Genomic DNA, 11,954 nt, shown 5'->3' on the forward strand with positions numbered 1-11,954 from the left:
GAATTTTAATATTCGTTGTTGAAAATCAGATCGAAAAACGAATGAAAAACGACGGACCAGGCTTTTACACGATTTAACGCGACTAATCGAACGAACGCGTCTATTAATGACTTATGACGTAAATTTAAGGAGATTTGACCCTAAAACACTATCCTACGACAATTTATGACGCTCGGTTGTGAAAACGGGCTCTAAAAATGTATCGGGCCACGCATAACACGAGAAGCGGGCTTGTTGGCTTGGGGCCCAAGCCTACTTACCAACCCTAGTATATAAATCACTTTTTAAAGTGAAACCCTCATTACTACATATTAAAATTACTAATGAAATGAACAGTAATTATAATATATTATTATAAAAATATATCAATTTATTAATAATTATTATTATTTTCTTTACTTTATAAGTTGGATAAACTTTGTGTCAATTAATACTAGTATCGAAAATACCGGTACAGTCTGGTTTATTATCGGTAAATGAATGTAAAAATCGGCAACAACCTGATACAGAAAACGCCAAAAGTCGGTACCGGATTGAGTTTGAAAATCCTTTAGTTCGGGAAATTCGGTACTGCTACACGGTACCATTTGCTAATCCCTGATCAGAGCTCCGTGGCAACTGGTACCGAAAATGCCGGTTACAGTACCGGTATATGAAGGTAAAAATCGGTAGCGAACCGATACTAGAAACGCCAAAAGTCGGTACCGAATTGGTACTTAGGATCTTTCTGTTCGAGAAATTCGGTACTGGTACCCAATATTATTTGCTCATCTCTGACCACGGGTTTCATACGAACAACATCATTAACATACAACTTTTTTGGTTGATTTTCTTTCGATTGTTTTTACAGTTTTTTACATTTTCTTTTTATTCTTGTTAGTGGTTCCGTGTGCCACGCGCTTGTAGAGATTTTAAAACATATGTAAACACAGACTAAAAAGAAGTTCGCCGCAACGCTATGTCTCCCTAACGAGTTTTATGGTAAAACGACTCATAACTCTCACATTTTTTTTCTTTTCTTTCGAAATTCTTTTGAAGGTCCGAATGTTATTCAGAAGGTGATATTCTTTCTTTTTTATTTGTTATGAGTGATGATGATGAGGACTGGTGACGATGGTCACCAACGGCAAACAAAGCCTCCGCCGTGCGGCGGCAGATGTGGGGTGTCGAGGGTGACGAAAGTGGATGGAAATGATCTACAGTGATGGTGGTGGCTATTGTTAGGGTATTTGGTTCAACACGGTTCTTGCGCAGATTGTTTTGGTTTCGGTTCCGGTTAACGCTAGTCGTCGACAGTCGGGTCTTGGTTAGGTCAGTCGCTGTCAACCACAACTCAGTTCGGGTCCGGGTCAACACGGTCAGACTCAGTCAGCAGAAGTCAAATCACAGTCACGAGTAAATTCGGTTCGATTTTTGGTTTGGGTCTCGGTCTACATCGGTCAACGAAAGTCAGCAGTTCAACTCGGGTCAACAGCTGGTCAAACTTCAGTTTCGATTTGATGATCGGGTCAATTCAGTCAACAACGGTCAGAGTCATCGCGAGACTCGGTAAAGTTTTAGCGACGTAAAGTTTAGCCATGTTATAGATTTTTATTTATACGCGACCGAGCTTGAACAAATTTAATTTGAGATTAGTTACACTTAATACAGCTAACGAAAATTATATATATAAGTGTTTATATTGTTGGATATTGATTGAATTCTGAAAAAATATATTGACACTTAGTTGTGGGGGTCGTTCAAAACGGAGGAAACTCTGCCCAATTTTCGTTAAAACCCGGTTTACGAAACTTATATTGTTATAAAGACGACACTCATCGAGATACAAGTTTTCTTATAAAAAATAAATATAGAAGTATATTTATTTTGACGACATTATGAGATTTTGAAACCGATACCCAGTTAAAATAAATATAATGCTTGTGTTTATTTCAAACATCGATATCTTGAACGCTTTTATAAATAAACATAATGTTTATATTTACTACGAACGTTGATATTTCCAAGCATTTTTTTACAAACAAATATAATGTTTATATTTATTTCAAACACCTAAAAATTCGGAAATATTTTATAAAATAAATATAATGTTTTATATTTATTCCCAACGTCAACGATTCGGAAATCGTATTTCAGAGGTCTAGTGTTCGGAAAACATATAACATAATTATTTATACTTACTTCGAGTGTCGAGACTTCGGATATACTTACAAAAATCATTTGATTACATACATGTATAAGTATATATCTTATAACGCTCAAAAACTATGTCGACTTCGAGACCTAGTTTTATCCCGGCTATAAACGGGATCAACTAACAATAGTTTAGTTATTCCAAACCAAACTATTAATACCTTCCCTTGTAGAGTCGTTTTGTTAACGACTCGGTAGAGCTCGGACACGTAGTTTAGCTATGTTTAATTAGAAACTAATAATTATTCCTTGATTAGGAATGCTTTAGTTGCACGCTAGCGAGTTCACATTCTTGGAATGACATCACGGAATCACGTTAAGCTAGCTTTGCACATGAATGTCAAGGTGAGTTCATAACCCCCACTTTTTACTGTTTTACATTTTTATAAATGTTTTCGGGGGTGGAAAGACATGCAAGTTTTGCAAAATCACACAAGATTTCGATAAATGAATATCACATATTTATAAACCATTTCGCGACAGGATTTCAATGAATTCAAATAGTTTACAAAAAGGTTTAAGCTAAACTTACTGGTTCTTACAACAATACAAGGTTTTCGAAATATGCATGAGTTTCAATGACATGGGCAACGACCCAATGACATGGGCAAAGGCCCAATAACGCTAGGTATGTAGCTATGGAATTAGATGATAACAGATCACTGTGCGTAAGTAGGAGGATGACATTAGTAACCATTAATCACGTAGTGACCAAGGTGCAAAAGGTATAGATCTATCGAGTTTGAGACGGGCTCCACTCCGGGTTCGTTAACCCTTTATGAGTGCTTTTGTGATCCCAATTGATAACAAAGTTGTCTCGGTTTGGTTACTTACTTATGGCATAGGTCAGTGTATAAGCTACACACTGATTGATCCTTAGATTCCGTAGGTATCCTACATACTATGATTTCAATACCGGTTTACAAAGATAACAGAAAACATTTCAACACGTGTTTACAGATACAACAGAAAACATTTCATTACTGGTTTACAAACTCAACAGTTACATATGTCGGTTTATAAACATAACAGAAAACATTTCGTTACCGATATACAAATACGACATTTCAAATGCTTTGAGATATTAAGACTCACAAACCGGTTTTTCAAATGCAAGTTTACAAGTGTTTTGAAACGCATTTGATATTTAACAAACAAACTATGAACTCGCTCAACTTTATGTTGATTTTTCGCATATTTCTTTCTCAGGTCGCATGTTACAAACTAAGGAACGGTTGGAATAGGAGGGAATTTCTTCTAATAAATGTTAATAACTGAATTTCAGTTACTGTGTTGTTTCCTCTTCCTGTAATCTCTAACGCGTTTTATCACTAATTTTTGGCGTTTTGTATTTAATGGCGTTTTATTTTTTTGAATGGCGTGTTATCATTTTTGTTGGCGTTTTGAATTTGAGCGGTAAAAGACCCTTTTACCCTTAATGAAGCGCGTCTCACATAATAAAATTGATGTTATTTACGAAAACGTCACCGCGCAATTTAGTCCATGGATTGTTTTGATCTGACGATCCATAACCGTTCTCACCGTTCTCACACTTTCCCCCGTTTTCTCTAAATCCAACCCCTATATATATATATGCTGCATACAGGGCTAGACTGGCGTCTACTGTGGTCTAAAAGACCATTATAACCCTGTTTTGCCCCAAGTCTAGCCCTAACTCAGGGGTATAATAGTCTTTTAAACAACCCTAGACGCCAAGTCTAGCCCTGTATGCGGCGTATATTTTTTTTGTTCTCTTTTTCATACTATGTATGACTCATTTATTATAATTTACAGTATTAAGAGTTTTTACATATGTTTCAGATATCTACCAACTACCCACAGTATTTGTCACTCGACCGGATCTGTGACTGTGGTCATATCACCATTGGCTGCCCCAATGAATGACGTATATCACTTAAATTTAGGTTCGCCCACCTAATGTGATTAAAACAGTAGTAATGTGCACAATACCCCACATACTGGCTGTAATTTGGTGATCACATAAACTTAATCACTGCAATTTATAATTCTGAAAATAATTTGGAGTATTGTAAAACATTTGATAAAAAGAGAATGACTCACATTGCAGATTTAACACGGGCAGAATATGGATTAGCCTTGTTAACCTAATTTAAATAATAATGCACACAAAACCGGGTTAGTAATCAATACAGCAGTTACGATAACTCACGAGATCAAATTCTCACAACGAATAACAAAGTGCGATACTTAAACATCCATCGATTTAACGACGAACGACAAAGTATCACCCTGATGTGGGCGGCACTTAAACATCCATTGGATATATTGATCAGTCGGAAAATGAATCGTAATAGCGATCGAGTGATTACCCTGTTTTGCGGCAGCACTTCAAGACTCGTGTGTGTTTAATTGTAATTCTATTGTAATATTTCGACGTACAGAAGGCTTTTGGCCGTCGTTTTAACTCCAGAAAGCTAGTGCCAATGTCTTCTATTTATAGTGATTTTTGAGACATGTTTACGGACCGTATGGCTTTTCCCCTTACGGTCCGTAAGGGGTGCAGTCTAATTACATAGGCTAGCTGGGTACGGGACTAGCTTGGCTGACTCATTTAAAAATCGAATTTCAAATTGTACAACGCATTTTGAAGATAATTATCCACTAGGTTTTGCCCCCCTTGAGTTTTAGGGGCCCTGATCCTGATTCCGATTATTCTGAAAATTTTAGGGTTAGTGCAGAATTACTTGGGTGTCTCAATTAGGGTTTCCTTATTGACTAATTATTATCCTAATTATGGATTTTAATGAGAATTGTTACATCCTCACCATCTTAAGAAAATCTCGTCCTCGAGATTCACTGAAATAGATAAGGGTATTTCCGCTTCATTTCTGACTCCAGTTCCCAAGTATATTCTGGTCCTCTCTTTGAATTCCATTTGACTTTCACCAGTACTAGTCGCTTGTGTTTGAGAAACTTGACCTTCCGGTCTTCTATTTGTAAAGGTTTTTCTATAAATTTCAGCTTTTCATTTACCTCCACATCTTGAAGAGGTACTACCAGGGATTCATCTGATAGACATTTCTTGAGATTGGATACACGAAATACATCATGTACTCCAGCTAGTTCTTCTAGTAGTTGTAAGCGATAAGCTACTGGTCCTATTCGTTGGATCACTGGGAATGGTCCAACATATCTTGGACCCAGTTTTCCTTTCTTACCGAATCGTACTACTCCTTTCCAAGGAGATACTTTCAATAGTACTTTGTCTCCTATCTGGAATTCTAGTGGCTTACGGCGATTGTCTGCATAGCTTTTCTGGCGATCTCTGGCTGTTTTCAACCTTTCCTTAACTTGAGTTATCTTGTCTGTGGTTTCTTGTACAATCTATGGACCTGATAATTGACTTTCTCCTATTTCTGCCCAACATACGGGAGTTCTGCACTTGCGTCCATACAGTGCTTCGAATGGAGCGGCTTCGATGCTTGAGTGATAACTATTATTATAGGAGAACTCAATTAATGGTAAATGGTTATCCTAATTACCACCAAAGTCAATTACACATGCTCGGAGCATGTCTTCTAGAGTTTGGATCGTCCTTTCACTTTGTCCGTCTGTTTGTGGATGATATGCAGTGCTTAGATTGAGTCGGGTTCCCATTGCTTCTTGGAAGCTTGTCTAGAAACGGGAAGTGAAACGACTATCTCTATCTGATACAATGGAGAGTGGGACTCCATGTAAGGATACAATTTCATCCACATACAACTTGGCTAACCTTTCCATGCTATAGGTTTCTTTCATAGGTAGAAAATGAGCAGATTTGGTTAATCGATCCACAATTACCCAAATCGCATCGTTACCTTTTCTGGTTTTGGGTAACTTAGTAACAAAGTCCATTGTTATGAGTTCCCATTTCCATACAGGCATTTCTAACTGTTGTAGTAGTCCTGAAGGTTTCTGATGTTCGGCTTTAACTTGTGAACAAGTTAGACATTTAGATACGTATTCGGCTATATCCTTTTTCATTCCTATCCATCAGAAATTCTTTCTTAAATCTTGGTACATCTTATTGTTTCCTGGATGTACGGTATACCTAGATTTATGAGCTTCTTCTAAAATCTTTGATCTTAAATTTCCCTGTTTAGGTACCCAAATTCTGCTTTTGTGGAATTTCCAAATTCCATCATTTCCTTGTTCTAATTCTTTTAGGTAACCTTTCATTCCTTCAGCATCGTCCTTGATTGCCGTTTCTTGAATTTCCTTCAATTGTTCCATTAAATCTACTTGTAGATTTATTCTAAGAGCACGGACTCGCCTTTGCTTCTCATGATCCTTACGACTTAAGGCATCTGCGACTACGTTTGCCTTTCCTTCGTGATATTGAATATCACAGTCGTAATCACTCAGGATTTCCATCCATCTTCTTTGCCTCATATTTAACTCTTTTTGCCCAAATATATACCTTAAACTTTTATGATCTGTATAAACAGTAAACTTACTTCCATACAGATAATGTCTCCATATCTTAAGGGCAAAAACTATAGCTCCTAATTCTAAATCATGGGTCGTATAGTTTTCCTCATGCTTCTTCAATTGTCTGGAAGCATACGCAATTACCTTCTTGCGTTGCATTAACACACATCCGAATCCTAATTTTGAAGCATCACAATACACTTCAAAGTCTTCTGTTCCTTCTGGTAAGGCTAAGATTGGTGCATTGGTTAATTTCTGCTTCAAGATTCTAAAGGCTTCTTCTTGTTTAGGTCCCCATTCAAACTTAATGACTTTACAGGTTAGCTTAGTTAATGGTACAGCTATCTTGGAAAAATCCTTAATAAACCGTCTATAATATCCGGCTAAACCTATAAAACTTCTAATTTCCATTGCAGTTTGTGGAACCTTCCAATTGGTAATTGCTTCTATCTTAGCAGGATCTACGTGAATACCTTCATGATTCACCATGTGTCCTAAGAATTGCACTTCTTGTAGCCAAAATTCACACTTCGAGAATTTAGCGTACAACTTTTCTTTTCTTAACAAAGTTAAGAGTGCATGCAAATGCTGACAATGTTCGTCCTGACTTTTTGAATAAATAAGTATATCGTCTATGAAAACAATTACAAATTTATCCAAATATGGTTTACAGATCCTGTTCATCATGTCCATGAATGCTGTAGGTGCATTAGTTAACCCAAAGGGCATGACTGTAAACTCATAATGTCCATACCTAGTTCTAAAAGCAGTTTTAGGTATGTCTTCTTCTTGAACCTTTAATTGATGATATCTGGAGCGCAAGTCTATCTTAGAAAAGTACCTAGCGTCTTGTAATTGATCAAAAAGATCATCAATTCTAGGTAATGGGTATCGATTCTTAATTGTAACCTTATTTAGCTCTCTATAATCGATACACATTCTCATCGATCCATCTTTCTTTTTTCACAAACAACACTGGTGCACCCCAAGGGGATGAACTAGGTTGTATAAATCCTTTGCTTAGTAATTCATCTAATTGCTTCTTCAATTCTAGCATTTCGGTAGGAGCTAATCGATAGGGTGCCTTGGCTATCGGTGTAGTTCCTGGAATTAGATGAATCCTAAATTCTACCTCCCTATCTGGTGGCAACCCAGGTAAATCTTCCGGGAATATATCTGGGTATTCTGAGACTACAGGAATTTCCTTAAGTTCTTTACCTTTAGTACTAATGATTACTGAAATCATATATACTATTCCTTGTTTTCGTTCATAATTAGCAACTTTCATTACTGATATGAACTTCAGTGGCTTTCGAGGTTTATCTCCTGTAATCATGATTACTTCCCCAATAGGTGATTGAATTTCTATAGAGTTCTTATCACAAATGATTTGAGCATGGTTGGCTATTAACCAATCCATTCCTAACACAACATCAAATTCAGCTAATTTCATAGGTAATAGGTTTGCAACTAATTTTATGACCTGCAAGTTCTATTCCTACTTTTTGCAAAACCTGATTGATTTTTACTGAATTCCCATCTGCGGTTTCAACTGTAAAAATCTGCCTAATGGTAGTTAAGGGTAACTTAAGAGCTTGGCAGAATGAAGTATTTATAAAACTTTGGTTTACACCAGAGTCAAACAATACTTTTGCATAAACGTCGTGAACTAAAAACGTACCGGCTATCACATCCGGAATGAGCTCTGCTTCTTGAGTGGTTAGCTGGAATGCTCTGGCATTCTTCTTAGTAGCTCCTTCGGTCGCCTTGGGTTTGTTGTCTACTGGTTTGACTAACTTAGGACATCCTGTTTTGAAATGTCCAGCTTCTCCACAATTGTAACAAATTATGGATTTCTTCCTGCAGTTTTCTTCACAATGTCATATTGTTTTGCAAAAATTGCAAAGTTTGTTACATTTTCCAAAATGTTTCTTTTTGCAAATTTTGCAGAATGGCTGTGCTGAAGATTGCCCTACTCCTCTTTTCTTGAAATTACTACTATTACCCACCCTAAATCCTTGGGTAATTTTCTGAGCTAATTCCTTCTTCCTGTCTTCATCCCTTGTGCGTATCAGTTCATCGGTTAGGGTGTTAGCTAATTCTACTGCATCGTCAATAGTGCGAGGTCTCGCAGCCTTAACGATATTTCGAATTTCGCTAATTAATCCCCAAATATAGCGAGAAATGAGTACCGGTTCTGGCGAAGCCAGGTTAGGTACCACTCTCGCATATTCGAAGAATGTCGAAGTATATCCTCGACAATTGACGCTTATCATACGATGGCTCAGGAATTTGTTTGCCATTTGTTCCTTTTCGTATTCGGGACAGAATTTTCTTTCGCCAAGACTCTTAAATTCTTCCCAATTCATCGCATAGGCCACCCTTCTTCCTTTTGCTTGTAGTACTGTGTTCCACCATTCAAGTGCTCCTTCTTTAAACAGATTTGATGCGTACATGACCTGATCATCTTTGGCACACTTACTTATTGCAATTACTGCTTCGGTTTTCTCTAACCAACGCAGTGATGCAGTTGCCCCTTCATTGCCTGCAAATTCAGTGGGTTTACAAGCAAGGAATTCTTTAAAAGTGCAACTAGGTGTTGCAGCTTTTTGTTTCTTAGGGAGCGGCGTGTGCTGAGATTCATTATCATGATTGACATGATTATTACCCCCGTTTATACTATTACTGAAGTTATCTTCAGAAGTACGTTTACTAGGAACGATATGTTGCGGTTCGATTGGACTTTTTACAGCAGCAACAAATGCTGGAATAGCATTGGCTATCCCTTGAGCAACAATATTTTCAATATCTTGTCTAGTCATATATTGATCCCCTGGATGTTGCTCTGATTGATTAACCTTATTTACCGGTTCATTACCAATATTTGCCATCTGATAATATATATAATTTTTATTAGTATTTGATAAATAGCAATTATATATAAACAATCAGACAATTTACAATACACGTATAGTCAAAACTATCGATTTCTCGATTTCATTTTATATTGGTTATAGTATGCATCACTACACACAGATATTTTACAAAGTTTTATTCGGAGTTATGTTACAGACTGATTTCACTATTTACACAACTATAGTTTTACTACCCTCCTATCTCTTGCCACTTGTCGTTCTAAAAACGCATTTCCCTTTCATCATATTTCCAGGCAATTTGTCCCCCTATCTCCCTGATTCTATTTCCTGCATCCATCAACTCTTCACCAAAATGACGAAGTTCCGCCATATTTTCGTTACTCATTGGTGGATTAGGTAGGGGTTCTGGATCGAATTGTGGAAAAAAGGAATAAGGGTCATTGACAATATTTTGAAATTGCCAATCATTTGTCCACCATTCGTCCATTTCTACAGGTTGAGAGTGGACTATTGGTTCTGGAATTGCTGGTTCAAAGTTCATAGGAAGTGGATTTTCACTAGGATAGGTAAAACATTCGTATTGACAGGCTGAATAGTTTCACAGTTTGCCAATAGAAAATCTATTTCATCCTGAAAAGTTATTCCCTGGTTTTGGTTTGAACTCTCTCCAATTTCTATCTAAGTTGGTCTAGAACCTTGTCCTATTTCCATTTCTATATCTTTAGAATATTCCTCAAACTGTTTTTCCATTTGCCTAGAATCTTTCTTGACTTCAGTTTCTATCTCTTGCTGTTTGGAAATTTCTTTGATTACAATTCCTTTTCCTTTTCCTAAAGGGTTGTTTATTTTAGGAAGTTTCGGGGCTGGCTTTTTCCTACGGATACGACTACCCCATACATAATTCTTTCTTTTCTTTCGTTTTGCCTTTGTCAAGGGTGGAGCCTTGAATTCTACAGGTTGTTCCACATCATCAAAGTATCCAGTGAAATCTTGGGAAACTTCTACATTCACCGGGTAAAGATCGAGGTTCTGAAAGGCTTCAGATATCTCATTCATGCTGTGTAGCATATATGCAAAATGCACAAAATTACTAAGTTAAAACTTTGGAACAAAGTTTAACAAATAAACATCAAAGTTTTATTGCACACTATTTGTACAAAATAACAGGAAAGAACACACTCGAATTTATTTATTTATTTACTGGGAAGTGCTATTACTAGACTTAGGGTTTTTAAAGATTTGCATATTCTGCTACTGTAGCTAGCATATACAAATTTGCCCATTTCTCATCTAGCTTGTCTTCCCAAGGTGATTTATTGATTAATTCCTGGGTTTCCCTTTTAATCCTCTTTTCTCGGATTTGCTCTTTACTTTTCTTAATAATCATACTCCTTTTTCTAGGAGAAAGCGGTTTCTCATATTGTGCTTTTCGCACAAATATTCCTTCTTCAGGAATTGTAGGGAGTTTTGAAGATGAACTTCCCTCTTCATAGACTGACCTATCTAATTTAAGATAGATATCTTGCAGCTTTTGCTTACCCATACTGTAACTAACAAATAATCAGTTTAATAAAACACATAATCACATAATAGTAATCAGGAAAAATTAAGTATCTCTAAATACTTAATTAGCTTAACTCAGTGGCTCTGATACCACCTCATTTCTGTCACGACCCCCGACCCGGTTTGACCCGTTTCAGGAGCCGCGGGACAGAAATCCCGTGATATTTAATTATGTGATTTTATTTAGCAGCGGAAGTTTATTATCATCAGGATCGTTTTAAAGCTAAAAACTTTTCCCGATTTATTTTATTTCACAATTCGGGATAAAACCCCGATAATTTATAATAACATGGTTTCTCTGAGAAATCCCTATTTTTACAAAACATATTTCTTTATTTTATAATGAGCCACTACTTTAAGCCTGCACTGCTTCCCAGCACCTTTCCTGAATTACAATAGATCACCTGAAACATGTTTGAAAAAGGTTTTGTCAGCGGGGAAATACTGAGTGAATCATTCAGTTTACTGAAAATGACTCATTTATTATAATTTACAGTATTAAGAGTTTTTACATATGTTTCAGATATCTACCAACTACCCACAGTATTTGTCACTCGACCGGATCTGTGACTGTGGTCATATCACCATTGGCTGCCCCAATGAATGACGTATATCACTTAAATTTAGGTTCGCCCACCTAATGTGATTAAAACAGTAGTAATGTGCACAATACCCCACATACAGGCTGTAATTTGGTGATTACATAAACTTAATCACTGTAATTTATAATTCTGAAAATAATTTGGAGTATTGTAAAACATTTGATAAAAAGAGAATGACTCACATTGCAGATTTAACACGGGCAGAATATGGATTATCCTTGTTAACCTAATTTAAATAATAATGCACACAAAACCGGGTTAGTAATCA

The sequence above is a fragment of the Helianthus annuus genome, chromosome 15 (assembly GCF_002127325.2).
Source record: "Helianthus annuus cultivar XRQ/B chromosome 15, HanXRQr2.0-SUNRISE, whole genome shotgun sequence".
Lineage (NCBI taxonomy): Eukaryota > Viridiplantae > Streptophyta > Magnoliopsida > Asterales > Asteraceae > Helianthus > Helianthus annuus.